Source organism: Trichosurus vulpecula, chromosome 7 (genome assembly GCF_011100635.1).
Source record: "Trichosurus vulpecula isolate mTriVul1 chromosome 7, mTriVul1.pri, whole genome shotgun sequence".
Classification (NCBI taxonomy): domain Eukaryota; kingdom Metazoa; phylum Chordata; class Mammalia; order Diprotodontia; family Phalangeridae; genus Trichosurus; species Trichosurus vulpecula.
In genome coordinates, this window is record NC_050579.1 from 51,941,322 (window position 1) to 51,946,591 (window position 5,270).

The following is a 5,270-nucleotide window of genomic DNA, read 5'->3' on the forward strand; positions in this document are numbered from 1 at the left end:
ATGTGACAACCCTTCAAATATCTAACGACAGCTACTGTGTCCCCCAAAAGTCATCTCTTCTCTAGTATAAGAATCCCCAGTTACTTCCATCAGTCTTCACATGCCAAGAACTTGGGCTTGTTCACCATCCTGGTTACCTTTCTCTAGATGCTCTCCAGTTTATCTTTTCTAAAACATAACGCTCAGAAGTAAATATAATACTGCATATGTAGTGTGACTACAGCAACCTACTCCTTCCTTATTCCTGAAAGGCAGGCCTTTTTCAATAGGGCCTCCAATCACACCATTGTCATCTTCTGGCCTTTTTAGCTGCCAGATCACACTGTTGACTCAAACCGAACTTGCATCCCACTAAAACCTCAATATCTTCATCAAACTCTTTGTCAAGCTGCTGTTTAACTATGGCTCCCTTTCCCCTATCTTGCATTTCTGAAGTAGATTGTTGAACTCAAGTGTAAGACATTCCATTCGTTCATATTAAATTTTGTCCTCTTGGACTTGGCCCAGTGCTCCAGCCTGTCCAGATCTTTCTGAATCCTATTCAGTTGTTTAGTTAGTGATTCATCCCAGCTTTGCATCATTTGAAAATCTGACAAACATATAATCCATGTACCTTTATCCAAGTCATTAATTAAAATGTTAACCAGCATAGGGCCAAGCACAAATCCCTTTGGGTCTCCACTGGAGACCTCCTTGTAAGTTAGAGATACAACTATTAATAATCACTGTGGATCCAGCCAGTTCACTAATCCTAAATCCATCTAATTGTACCAATATCTAGTCCATGTCTCTCCATCTTTTCCATGAAAATGATGTGAAATACTTTGTCAAATGCTTTGCTAAACTAGGTGCACCATATCTACCAACAGCCTGCTCTTGGTTTCCCAATGTAGCAATTCTATAAAGAGAGGAAATGAGGTTAGTCTGGCATGAGCACATTTGTAAAATGAAGGAGCGGGATTTAAAGGCCTCTGAGGCCCCTTCCAGGTCTAAGTCTGTGACCCCATGGCCTGTTCTTAATGAAGCCATGCCGCCTCTTCATGAGCATTCCTTCCTTTTCTAGATGTCCAATAACCTTCTCTTTAATAGTATGCTCTAGTACTTTGGCAGGAATAGAAGTCATCCTCACTGGCCTGTAGTTTTTATAGACTTCGCTTTCTTTGCTTTTTGGGGATTGGGGATTTGTCCTTCTCCAGTGCAGCAGTACATCTCCCTCCCCTTCTCCAAGACTTTTCAGAGATCACTGCCCGTAGCTCTGCAATCTCATCGGCCAGTTGCTTCAGCGCTATAGGATGCAGTTCCTCTGGGCCAGGTCATCAAAGTCATCAAAGGCAGCAATGGTTCTTTTACTTCCTACTGATCTTGAGTAAACAAAACAGGAACAAAATAGGAAATGAGAAGACCTGCTCAATTCGTTTTTGTTCTTCCTTGCTGAGCACACAGAACAGCTCTATGCACATAAATGCTTGTTGAACAAATAAATGGATGAATGACTGGTCACTTATTGCTATTTCTTTTCAGAGTCCCCAAAACCTCCTGGACTGTTTCACACCTTGAAGACATGATGTTTTTTACATGCTGCTTCTTTTACTAAAGGGTAAATGCCTTCACTTCAGGACATCTGGACTGAATGAATAAGATCAAGAAGCAAAAAAGAAAAAAAAAACCTCGTAAAACACACCGGCCTATAGACAATTAACCAATCTTCCTAGAAGCGGGTTCATAACTCAGAAAATGATTCATCTGAAATAGAGAACCATCTCAGTGCCTTTCTATCTGGACACAATGGACTTCCTGCCCACATCTCCCCCGCTTCCCACATCAGGGACAGACCTCTCATAATGCCTGGATGACCACTGACATGTAGGGCAACTGTAAAGATGCTCTAAATTTCACTTCAAATGTCCATTATAAAATGTATCCTGGGCTTCTTGAACTGCCTGCAACGCAGGGTGGCCCCAGCCCCAAAGGGACCACATTTCAGTGGTGGGTCAAATAATCACCAACCCAGAGTGCTTTGTTGTCTTCTTCCTACTTGTTGAGCACCAATGAAATGTAAGATCTTTTCATTAGGTAAGTTCACAAAATTATTTAGGTACTCCCCTCCCCAATAGTCCTTAGGCCCCCAGGATTTAGAGCTGGAAGAGACCTTAGAAATCACCCAGTGTATGTCCCTTATTTGATAGACGAGGAAACAAAGCCCCAGAAGTGGAGTCACTTGACTCAGATCACCCAGGGTTGGGAGACTGAAGCCCAGGTCTTGGTCTGCCACAAAAGAGAGGTCTAGCTTTCTTTTCAGGACCCCAGGGCTGCCTCCTATTCCTTTCTGCTGCTTCCTGGGACTCTACTTTTCTGCTACAAAGAAATTCATCCCTTACTTGTCCAGGGAAGGTGCTGACTGTGTTTGATGTGAAGAGAGCCTTAGGACTGTGGCCTGCTTTGCTCTGTGAGCAGCTCTCAGCAGCACCCAGAGGAGAACAATTCCAGGTAATAAGAGGAAAAGCAGCACAGTTCTTTCACCGCTGAGGGATGCCCAGTCCCCAGGCTTGTTGGGTACAGGGACAGCATGGGTGGCTTGCCCAGACCTCCTTGTCTGGTGATTGCACCACTGCTATCTCCAAATAACCAGTATCTAGACACACAATGAGAAAGCCCTGGCATCATTCTAGCCCACTCTGGCTGCTTACATTCCTAATATCTTCCCTGTCAAGGGAACCAGGACCCTAACCTATGAAGGAGCTACTGCGGACAGTCTCTGCCTTCACCTCACAGTTTCATCTTCAGACTCAAACTTGACACAAAGTGTGATGAAAAGCAACACAAATACGCTTTCCTGACAGAGGGATCAGGCAGTGTGCCCTCAAGGCCAGGACCTGGGGGTGAGGAACTGAGACCAAAGGAATATTTCTTCCTGGTTCCTTTCCTTCTTTACCATGTTTAGTGTGTACTAAGAGTCACCACTTCTCCACTGGAGGTCTTGGTTCAAGACTCTGTTTCAATTCTTTTGTAGAAAACTTAACTTCCAGATTTCTGTGAGTTGTTAAATTTGCATTTCCTATGCCCATTCTCTGCTGGCTAACCAGGTCAGAGAAACCAAGGGATTGGGCCGGTGAAAGAATTGATAGGGAGGCCTGAGAAGTGAGGGGCTTTGAGTGCTTATGGACATATGACTATGGGAAGCCATATCACTTCCAGAGGATCACTGGTTTAGAGGGAGGACTGGAGAGGCAAAGGTGAGGAGAGTGGGCCCCCAGGGGAAAGCTGACCAATGAGGCCCCAGCAAATCTGATCCTGGAGGTGGGGAAGAACTCTGGACTCCTGATGTCATCCATGGGGGAAGCTCCCTTCCAGGACACAGAGCAGCAAGGCACTGGAAGGTTAAATGGTCTGTCTGGGGCCATACCGCTGACAGTGCCAGAGTCAGCCCTCGTACCCAGGCCTTCCTGGTTCCAAAGCCAGCCCTTTAGACATTATGCCATACTGGCTCTGTAATTTTTACTAGTGAAGAGTCAGATTCATAGAATGTTAGCACCAAATAAGACCTTATAGATGACAGAGCCTAGAACTTGTAAGGGACCTCAGTGGCCAACTGGTCTTCACCAAAAATCCTGTCTTCTCTACCACCCAAAAAAGAATCACTTGGCCTCATCTGGCCCAGTTCACCTCATCTTGAAATTTAAATAGTGGGGCCCAGAGGGGGCAATGACTAGTCCAAAACTACAAAGCGAATTGGTAGGACAGCTAAGATTGCAAACTTGTAGAGTCCTTATAATTACAACACAGTCTAGGGGTGGGGCACAAGGAACTTTGCTATTCTTTGGAATGCTGTATAGCACAGCTTAATGCCAGACAAGTCCTTTGCCAGCCAGATCTCGGGGAGCGAACCATGAGAAAGATTCAGGTCCCCCTCTCCAACAAATTCTACATTATACCCATCAACATTTAGTCACTGACCACACACCCAACTTTTCTGGTGACACCTATACAACATACAAGCTGAAGAAGATGCAAGGAATGAAGCAAGTGACAGCCACTGGGAAAACCTGGGAAAGGACCAGCTCAGGTGCCCCAGTGTACACTCCCTTTGCAGGTATTAAAGAGTTCAAGGGAACAAACAAGTCAAACCTCAAGGTGAACTGTGAGCCTCAGGTTACCCTTGGGTTGTGTGAGGGACTGTTTTGAGAACACATGGAGGTCTGTGCATTGTGCCTGCCTGGGTGGGGCCTTTTTTGTCTGAGGGGGTGACTGTATTTTGAAATGTGTGGTGTGTTTTTGGCATACCTAAGAGCTTTGAAATTCCCAGACTCCCTCTGGCTGCTTAAGTCTTGCCAGGCATTCAATCACCACCCAACAAGGCTGACTTTACTGCCTCCCCTCCAGTGGCAGTTTGCTTCCTCTTTGGAAGTGGTCTTGGTTTGTATTTTTCCCACACAGGACTGGAATCCCCTACTGGAGGAATGACTGGGAAATCCTAAGGGAATCCCAGAGAGAGGAACTCTCCATCCATTCTAAATGCTGCCTTGCTTCCCCATCCTCTGCCTGAAGGCCCCCTCCTCCCTAGGCTCCACCCACTCTTCAAGGCCTCCTAGGTTTGGTGGCACAGTCAGGAAAGTGCTAGCTGGAGTTAGAGGCCTGGCTCTGCAGTCACCCTCTCTGTGACCGTGGGCAGGTCACTTCCTCGTTGGGTCTCAGTTTCCTCCTCCATGAAATAAGGGGATCAGGCCAGATGAACTTGAAGGGGTCCCCGCCAGCCTCCTCTTCTGTGAAGCTTCCTCCAGCTGGTACAGCTCTCATCCATCTCTCCTCCCCTTGAATTCCTATTAAAGTTGTCTATATCAAACAATTTAAAACTCGAGTGTATCATGTCTTACATTGCATGATAGGTTTCACGTGTGTATGTCTTGTCTTCCCCGCTTAGAATGTAAGCTCTCTGAGAGCCTGTACTGTCTTTCACTTCTGTATTTCACACACTGCCAGGTGCTCTACTGTAGGTGCCCAATAAACACTTGCTAAAGACTTACTGCTCCGATGCAGGAGTGACCAAATTTACTGACTGAACCAGCTGTAACATTCAGAAGTGTGGAAGGCTCCCAGCGTGCTTGATCTTCATAGGACTTTTAATTTTCAGCTGCCATGCCCCAGTCCCATCCAGCTTCTCCAAACCTCCACCTCTACTCTGATGAAGCGTCTCTTTACCAGAGTAACTGCTAAAGCCAGCCTCGGTCTTCTGGGCTTGATACGTGCAGGAAGCTAAGGAATCTGGAGTGATA